The 9,320-nt window shown below is 38.5% G+C and overlaps 1 long non-coding RNA gene across 1 annotated transcript; it reads left to right on the forward strand.

The window, feature by feature from the left end:
- The first annotated feature begins 425 nt into the window (after positions 1 to 425).
- LOC130981885 (uncharacterized) lies at positions 426 to 3,778 on the forward strand. Its single transcript, XR_009087051.1, has 2 exons — positions 426 to 645; positions 841 to 3,778. It is a non-coding gene; the product is annotated as an uncharacterized LOC130981885 (long non-coding RNA).
- Positions 3,779 to 9,320: the final 5,542 nt, after the last annotated feature.

Below are 9,320 nucleotides of genomic sequence, written 5' to 3' on the forward strand. Positions count from 1 at the left end.
ACATATCAATTTTTAGGTCAAATTTATCCCATTTTTTAAAGCTCTCACGTGTGCATCTATATCATCCAGGTTAATACAACGAAAGTCACGCTTAATTTTTTCGTTAAGTTTGACAGACCTAAGTAAATATAAAGAATTGATATGTCTAAGTTTTAAAAAAGTTAAAAATTTAAATTTATTTTCAAATTCTCGAATACTTAAATATATTTGTCATTTTTTCGGAAAAGAGAATATCTATTTGAAATTCTGACAGGCATTTTTGTGTTTTGTGTAAGCAACGGAATGATCAGAATTGTTACAGAAATGCAATCTTGTTTTCATCACAGGAAATAATAATAATAATAATAATAATAGTAATATTCGGTTTTCGTTTTATCCGGTGGCCGGTATACGGTTAACGTGAGCCTCAAATTCTGGCCACAAGAAGGGACCATATTCCGCGCACGTTAGCCACTTGTCCGCCTGCTACTGCTGCTGTCTCTTCCTTCCTCTAAAAGAGGAGAGACTTTGGTGTTCTGCTTGTTGGCTATGGCTTCCTTGCAACTTTAGAAACCCGACTTCTCTTCACGTTCGCTTTGTCAATCCAATTTCACCAGAAAATGGAGCGATCTATGTCCCTCAACAGTCAACAGCCAAGGCCTTGAGGTTCTGCTTCTCTTCTCTTAACACATTCATTTCTTTTAACTGCATATTAGTATTAATTAATTAATTAATAATTGGCATTGTAAGTGTGGCTTCAGTGGATCATACTCCTACTTCTATAGTGTGTATTGGACTGAGATCTTAATCAACAAACCTGCTTTGATGAAATTGCTAAAATCACTTGATGTATTTTTTCAGGGCTTGGTCCCTCGGGCTAAAGTGCTGTTGACACTTGGAGGAACATTTTTCTTGAAATTTTGGCCATTGATCCTCATAACTCATAAGTCATAACTGTGGCATCTTTTTCTGCTCTCTACTTTATAAGCAATTTGACTTGACCATCTTTCTTATTTGAACAAGAAAACTTTATAGAGCATTACTTGAGTGTGTGAAACATGTTGCCCTCACTAACTTAATGCAGTTTGTGGATGATGGGAGTAAGATGCAGCTGTTATGTGGATCCATATGAACTCCTCGACGAAGACTCTAAATCCCAGATTTTTACATACATAGCTCTTAGCTAAGAATCTAGCTCCATGTTGATTTATTTCCTTTTATAATGTATATAAAGGCAGGGTGATGAATCACATTTACATAAATAGCTGGAATTGAAATTTGAAATATAAGCAAGCAAAATTGGCAGAAATCTAGATGTCTCCCCGGAAGAAAGGAGCAGAGAGGAAGGAAGAGGAGAAAGTGCCGCCGCTGTTGGGGAAGAGGGTGAGGAAAGAGATGAGCGCAAGGACAATACCCCAAGCAAATCTGGATTCCCCGAGAGGGGTAATCTCGTCCTTTGCAGGCATCTCTTCTCCTCCCCTCAAGAAGGTTGCAAACAAGCCCCATGCCAGACACAGAACGCTCCCACTCAGCCCACCGATTCCAAGCAACATGGACGTCCCAAAAGACAAGATTGCAGCTGTGCTTCTCCCAAACATGGCCTGCGCAATGCGCCCTCCCTCTAGTCTCCCGCATGGCAAGAGGTTCAATGACGTCACCACCATCCCCAACAGCCCCGCAAATGCAAGCGGATCCACAGGCACTCCCACGCCTTCCACCGCGTACGGCAGCACATTCCCAAGATCATCCGTGTACGGCCCTATTACCAGCTGGATGAATGACAGCAACGGGTTGTTGTAGAAGAACTGCGGCCTTATGTACAGTGCATTCTCCCCTCCATTGAAGCTTCCATCTGCTACGAATGCCGCTACTGCAAGCACTAGTGATGTCAAATATGCACTCGCTGTTCGGGCCACTGGAATATCAAACAGTGCTTTCTTGTTTGGAAGAAGGCTTTCGTAGTTGTTCATCACTCCCAAGCACCCTGTCCAATTTGATGGAACCAAGAACGACGGGCTCAGTTTCACACCATAACGAGCTGCCGTTACTCTCGTTGCTATCTACACATTAAGAACACATCCATCATCATCATCATCAATTCGTATACAATAGAATAAAATTGACTCTTTCTTACCTCAGAAACTCCTAGAATAGATAAGAACCCACCAAACAAAGGTGCAACATTAGCTATATAATCATCCAATGTTGCGTCCGGTTTGAGGAAGAAGCCACTCATGAGAGCAATTGTCCCAACGGTAGTAACAGATAATGCAATGGCGCTAAGATAGCCCAAGGGATTACTCAGCTTAGTTGACTCAAATTGGAGATCTATTTCTGCTTTGGGTTGCACCACACAAGCCTGAAAATAATGTGTATGAGTATGTATCATGTATGTCTACGTACATTAGTTCATCAATGTGCGTGTACCTGCTTGGTACTGTCATTTGTTTTCTCTTCCATGAACCAAAGGACGACCTCACGGCCAGCAGCATCGGAGAGCTTCTTCTCCAACCTGGGAATGACTTCATCGATGGGTCTCCTCAAGTTGCCGATGAAGATGCCTCCATCTCCGAACCTTCGAACATCGGTTGCAAAGAAAGTGTCAAAGCCAAAGCAACTCTTCAACTGCATTGTTAGAAGTAGCAAAAGAGCAGAGTGAGTGAGAGTCATGCATAATGGCAACTTGGCAAGGGTGATTGAGTTGCCTACCTTGTTAAGATCAAGAGCCCTGAAGGTTTGCTCTGCTTTCTCCAACCTCTCCTTTTCCTTGGTTAGAGTATCACGGCGTAAGGTGTTCAGAAGAGCCACAAGGGGATTAGTAGCACCGCTTGATTCTCTGCTTAGCTGCTTGAGCTTGGTGTCAGCCCTCTTCTTCTCAAGCTTGATGGCGGCCTCGATCGAAGGGTTGCCCATGAACTTCTTGAACTCCTCATCCGTCTTCCAATCCGTTTCCTGTTCTTGTTTCTCCTTTTGCTCCTCATCTTCTTCTTTGTGGCTCTCATTGGTAGGATTCCCATCAGGGGAAACGGCAACCGTAGTAGCAGAGTCAGAGTCAGAGTCAGAGTTAGAGTCAGCGGAGTGGGTTTGGTGCTGGTAGTCTTCTTGTTTCAGGGAGCAGTTGAGGGGTTTCAATAACGAAGCATGTTTTGAGCGCAGAGAAACGGAAAGATGGCCGTTTCGGTGGCTGAGTGGAAAAACGAAGAGGCTTCTCCCGCATCTGCAACTGTATCTGTATCTGTATGGGACCGAAGAATAGGAAAGAGCAGAAAGAGTTGCCATGGGTGTAGATAGATGATCATATAGTTGAGAATTTGGAGATGAGGGGACATACTTCTACTTGTGCCAAGTTTCACGTATATGTTGGCAAACTCCAGAAGGTTTGAGAATTTTACAGGTGTACACTGCAATCAACTCAGCGACAAATTTCCACACAGCATCTCGGATTTTGATGGTGACACACGCCCCACTTCAATTGGTGGAATTTTCATACTATCCGATCAACTTCTTTACACTTAATTAGAAAAAATGTGGGTCCATTCCATTTCACTCAACTTGAATTTTTCATAAACCCAACTCAGAAGCAGACAAGTCCAACTACTTGTTTTTCTTTTTTTCCTTGAAACCTTTCCACTGATTGTCCTCAAAATGAGGTGCATCTTAAATCTCCAACGGACATTAAATCTAGTTACCTGATTGATTAACCGTATAATGTTAATTAATTCAGTTAGTCATGTTAAGTGTTAATTAAGCCATATCATTGGAAACCAAACAAGACAAGGGAGTATATGCCTTCTAGCTATGAACATGGACCATGGTGTATCTATTTTATTCAAAGTTAAAACTAAAACAAATCAATTGTTTCGCTGATAATGTCATATAAGATGGCATCTCCTATCTCCATTTGTATCTCCCCACTATGTACTATTTGGAACATGTTCCACTCCTGGGATGTGACACAACATTCCGTATACAAGAGGTCGCTGATACTATTAACTTTTCTCCATTGTTTCCCAAAGAAGCTTAAGTGCTGATCTTTTACACTTAGAATGTCACCTGAATCTGCTTGTATTGAAAGACTTCTGCCTTGGTCTTGCTGTAAATAAAACTCTAAGGGTAGCTGAAACCGCTCCCTCTTGTCAACCGCATCCTCTAGTTTTTGCTTTCTTGCTGGCCTCAATTTCAGAATATTTGGGTTCAGTAGTAGCTTTCTCAAATAGGTGGAGAACAAGGAGTCTCGAACGAGTTCCGGTGGAGAATTTGGCAGCCGGGCTTCTAGACTTGTCTCTGTTCCAATACAACCAAAATTTTGAGAAATGGATGATTATCCTAAATGATAGTTCTATTTTGAGATTGTGAGGAAAATGTGGAACCTGCGTTGGGTAGTGACACTCTGCTGATCCGATATGGTTCGTAAGCTATATGCAGCTGCTGTTAGGTTAATGAGTTAGTTTTTGACAAATGATGTTATGATAATGAATCAGTGATTATGTGATTGCATAATGCATAAACATAGGCATATGAATACAACACCTTGTACTTACCTCTGATGTTGTGAATGTCTGAAACACGTCCTCAATGTGGCTCTTAGTATAATAATCAGGAGCAGTTAATGATTTCAATGAAAAGAGCTCATCATCTGTTTGTTTTTTGTCACCGTTGTGGCTGTGGTGTTCATCATCCCAGTCTGAGGGAATGAACTTGTAAAGTAGTGTTCTTAGGATGCCAGTAGCATGTAAGAACCTCTTCCTTATCTTGTGTATATCATCATACTTGAGATGCTTTGCTCTACTATTATCAGACTTGCACTTGTTGAACAAGTAACTTCTTTCTATGATGTAATCTTGCAACGAAAACGGCTCTTGTTGTCTTTGAAGATGTTCTTTAAGTGTCTTGGAAAAATCCATGTGAATGTGAAGGACAGAAAAGAAGATGTTCACGCTCTGAAAGTGAAAGTGAATGAGAATGAGAATGAGAGAGAGAGCATGGCCATGGCTGTGTTAGTTGTAATAGCCTATTATAATTAAAGCAAGGGGTTGGGGTTGGAGTGAGTGAGTAGGGAAGAGCTACTCATGTTTGTGGTGCCATCCTGTCTGTTTATTTCATATATCAAATTTCTTCATTGCTTTGCTTTTTTCTTCTTTTCCATCTTTTATGCTCCTCTGTCCAAATTTCTTATATCTGTTATTCCCTTACTCTAAAAGCAATAGTAGCAAGTATCTGTTAATTAATTTATACTAGAAATATTAAAATGAACATGTGGGGGTGGGTCTTGATGCAATGAGCAATATACATTATAGTGGTACTTTTATGATCAGGGATTGGGGAAAGTATGAGTGACATGGGGACGTCATGTTATTGTTTAAGCATCCAAAGGAGGCTCTTAGCCTTCAAAGGTGGGCAAAGACAGATATAAATAGAATCAATGCAGATTTTCTTTCTTAAGAAAAAAGACCATTTGAAGTACTTCAAAAAAATATATTTGTTTACTTTTAACGTTGAAGAAAGCAGATATCTGAAATGATCTTCGGCATTCGGCAACCTTTTACAGCAGGAGAGACGAGCCTAAAGAAAATGGTTTGTCCTTCCTTGCAGTGTTTGAGGTGCCTCTGACATATCTGAAAATCATCATTAATTCACATTCACTACTTGCCTTGACGTTGCCGATTGTATTGCCTAACCTCCATCTCTCTCTCTGAATTTCTATATTATTTATTTTCTTCTGGTGTTGTTCTATATTTACTTTTAACATATTTTTCAGTAAATTAAAAAGCAATGTTTAAACTGAGAAATATAACCCACTCACATCGAACCTCTTTTTACACCTTCCATACATATCAAGGCTAAGAGTTAAAATGAATTGCAGGAAACAAAAAGTATCTCAACATCACAACGTTTTGTACTATTTGCTTGCTATTTTCTGATAACCTTTACTATGAAACCATCATCATATTCATGTTCTATATCAAAAACACAGAACATAATGTGGAATTCAGTACAACAAACTGCCAAATGGGATGCAAACAACACTAACGAAATTCATAAGTTGATCTACGTCAAGCGTGTGAGATGATAAAATGTCAACACTGTATTTTTTTAATGTACACAACCCCTGACTAACATTCTCGTACTTTGGTTTTTGGTGTTAATGATGTTGATGCTTTCTGATTAGAAGAAACTATGTTGGGCCAAAGAAATCTATGTTCCAAGTTCCAAGTTATGGGAGTTTAATCGGCCATACACGAAGTATGACTAAACAGAGAGCTGGAACCATGATATGATATGATACGATTACGATAACTAGGAGATAAGGGATTATATCATATTATCAGATGTAAAACCTTGGTCCGATAATAAAGCAGGATAAATTTTAAGTGTATATGTGGTGTTCCCGTTATTTTCACAGTTGATTTTAAGTAGTGTGTATTATATATATTTTTTATAGTTGAGATCAATGGTTAAAATTATTAGAAAAAAGTAGGCGAAAAATATTATTCTTATCTCTGAGTATCTAACTTGATCCAATTCGTTTAGATAAGATTAGTAGTCTGATCGGTAGAAAGGTGAGTTAAAAACAGAACGAGTTAAACTATAAATACAATTATTTTATTATTTTAAATTTTAATATGAATTTAATTTGTTTTTTTATTTTATTAGTATAATTATGAAATATAGAATTATTAAATATTGTGTTTGATTGAAAAAAATAATTTTTTTTGGATAAGATTGGATAAAAAATTTTAGGGTTCAGATTAATAATTTTTTGACGATAAAATAATTGAGTTTTAAAAAGATTTGATCTACAGATTAGATTGAAGTGGAGTTCAAATCCTATCCATCACTATCCCTAATAAGGAGTCGGTTTAATTACTCTGTACGTCTTTATCGTTTTACCAAATTTTCAATTAAATCCTTATATTTTTTTTCTTTTCAATTGAATTTCTATACCGTTTAATTTTTTTCAATTAAGTCCCTATTGACGTTAAACGTCTAAAAAATGTTACTAAAGTGTGGATTTACTTATTTATCTATACTATAGATTTATAATTTCTACCTTTATTGCCCTCCACCACTCCCCTTACCTTGTCCATCATCTTCTCACCCTCTTTCCCCATCATCACCCTCCTTCTACCAACAAGCTCCCTTTCTACATAGTAGAAGGGATGTGGATCGTGCTTTAAAGCAAATTTCACGGCTGATGGTGCGACGAAGCTGAAGGAGAGTGTGAAGGAAAAGTTTAAGAAGTTCATGGGGGAGTACACCTAATGCAGAGTACAGATTGTTGGGCCACCGTGCAGAACTCTCGACCACTGGAAAGACTTCGGGGAAGAATCAAGTGAGAGAACATAAGATAAGAGCCTCTTCACACTTGCAACATTAACAATCTCCTCCTCAGGTGTGAGCCTTCACATCAAGCATCAACTCCCCCTCTTTTTAGCTCTTCCACCTCAGGTGTGAGACTTCACATCAAGCATCAACTCCCCCTCTTTCTAGCTCTTCCACCACGAGTATTCGTCCATCACACCACCGTAACCACACCGCGGGACACGCTGTTCGAACCACCTTTGTCGGGAAGACTTTCGATACTTCACCTTGAATACTCCTTAAACCAAACCAATTAACCACCGGCTCTGATACCACAGGAGAGACTTCGGAGATGAATCAAGTGAGAGAACATAAGATAAGAAGACACCACATCCAACTGAAAACCTTAAGGTAGTAAGTTAATGGACCTCTCATCATATAAATTTCTCACTCTTCCTTGCTTTCTTTGATGTGGGACTAACTTCTTACACTCCTCACACTTGCAACATTAACACAGTTAACCTTCAATTCTATTACCAAAAGTGGCCTCTAATTAAAATTTATATTTTTACTACTAAATTCATAGAATTCTAAACCTTATATGCACTTTTTACAGGAAATTTCAACAAAAATTCTACTCCAATTCATCCAACTGAACTTATACCACATCAATATATTCAGAAACTGACATCGACAACGGACAGGAAGAGAGCAACTCGTTGGCAACAAAATCATGGAAAATTCAAATCACAACCACAATTTTAAATCTGCAATTGGAGCTTCTGATTCAGAAACCAACCTACTTGAATGTAGAATATGAACTTTGAAGCCGGCGATCGTACGTCGTTAGGAACAGAACCACTTGAGAAAGATGACGAAGTCCGCAACGGCAAACCACCCAACACGATGATAGCATGCGACGCACGGCTGGGAACGGCGCCTCAAGTATCTCGAGCTTATGAACTGAAAAATGCACTTCAACGTTATTGTTTTGGTGGCCAAAGAGTTAGAGTACTTGCACCATTGTTGTGGCCTTCCAGTGATTTATGGTGACATTAAACCGAGAAATATTTTGTTGGATTCTGAGTTAAGGGCTAAAATTGGGCTTGTCAGGGTGAAGGAGGAGGTTGGGGTTGTGACAGTAGAGAAGGAAATTCACCATGGTGGTTGTGGTAGTGGCGGGCGGTAGTGATGAAGAGTGTGATCGAAGTTTGGCGGTGGAGAGTGCGCGGAGTAAGAATCAGAAGAGGAAGAGTTTTGCGGTGATGAGGTTTTGGATTTAGATACGTCTTTGGGGGCTACGGGGACTTCGCCGGAGGTGGGGTTAGAGAAACGTAGCTTCTTGTCGGATGGGGTGAGTGTGGAAAGTAAAAATCAGAATAGGAAGAGTGATATTAATGGCGGTGATTTCGGCCGCGCAGGGATTGGTGGTGGAAGCAGGACAATGATAAAGGATTTTGTTATGGAATGAATTAGTACGGAAGAAGAATTGAAGATAGAAAAGAAGAGGGTGATTTTGAAATTTAGAAAATATTTAGATGTTCTAATTAAGTTTAATACACTTAACTTTAAAATATTCAAATTTTTAACAGAATATTCTGTTATTTTAGATGTTTTTGTAATGACAGGACTTAATTAAAAAAATTAAACAATATATGGACCTAATTAAAAAAAAGTATAAAGATCTAATTAAAAATTTGATAAAACTATAAAGATCTGCAGAGTAATTATATCTAAATAGTCACTAATACTTAAGGAGCAATAATATAATCGATTGAGTCACAAAATAAAAGGTTGGTATTAACCATGGTGTGAGAAAAAATTTTGGATTAATAGTCAAATTCGTCCCTAAAAGATTATTCATTCTTTAAATTAGTTATCAAATAATTTTTTTAGTCATATTAGTACTTAAAAGATAAAACGTAAGCCAAATTGGTCCTTCTGTTAGTTAGATGATGACGTGGTAAGTTAATGCCACATGTTACAAGATGATTGGTTGACGTGTCACTTGACATGTAAAAAAGTTATTTATAATCAAA

This window comes from Arachis stenosperma, chromosome 5, assembly GCF_014773155.1.
Source record: "Arachis stenosperma cultivar V10309 chromosome 5, arast.V10309.gnm1.PFL2, whole genome shotgun sequence".
Lineage (NCBI taxonomy): Eukaryota > Viridiplantae > Streptophyta > Magnoliopsida > Fabales > Fabaceae > Arachis > Arachis stenosperma.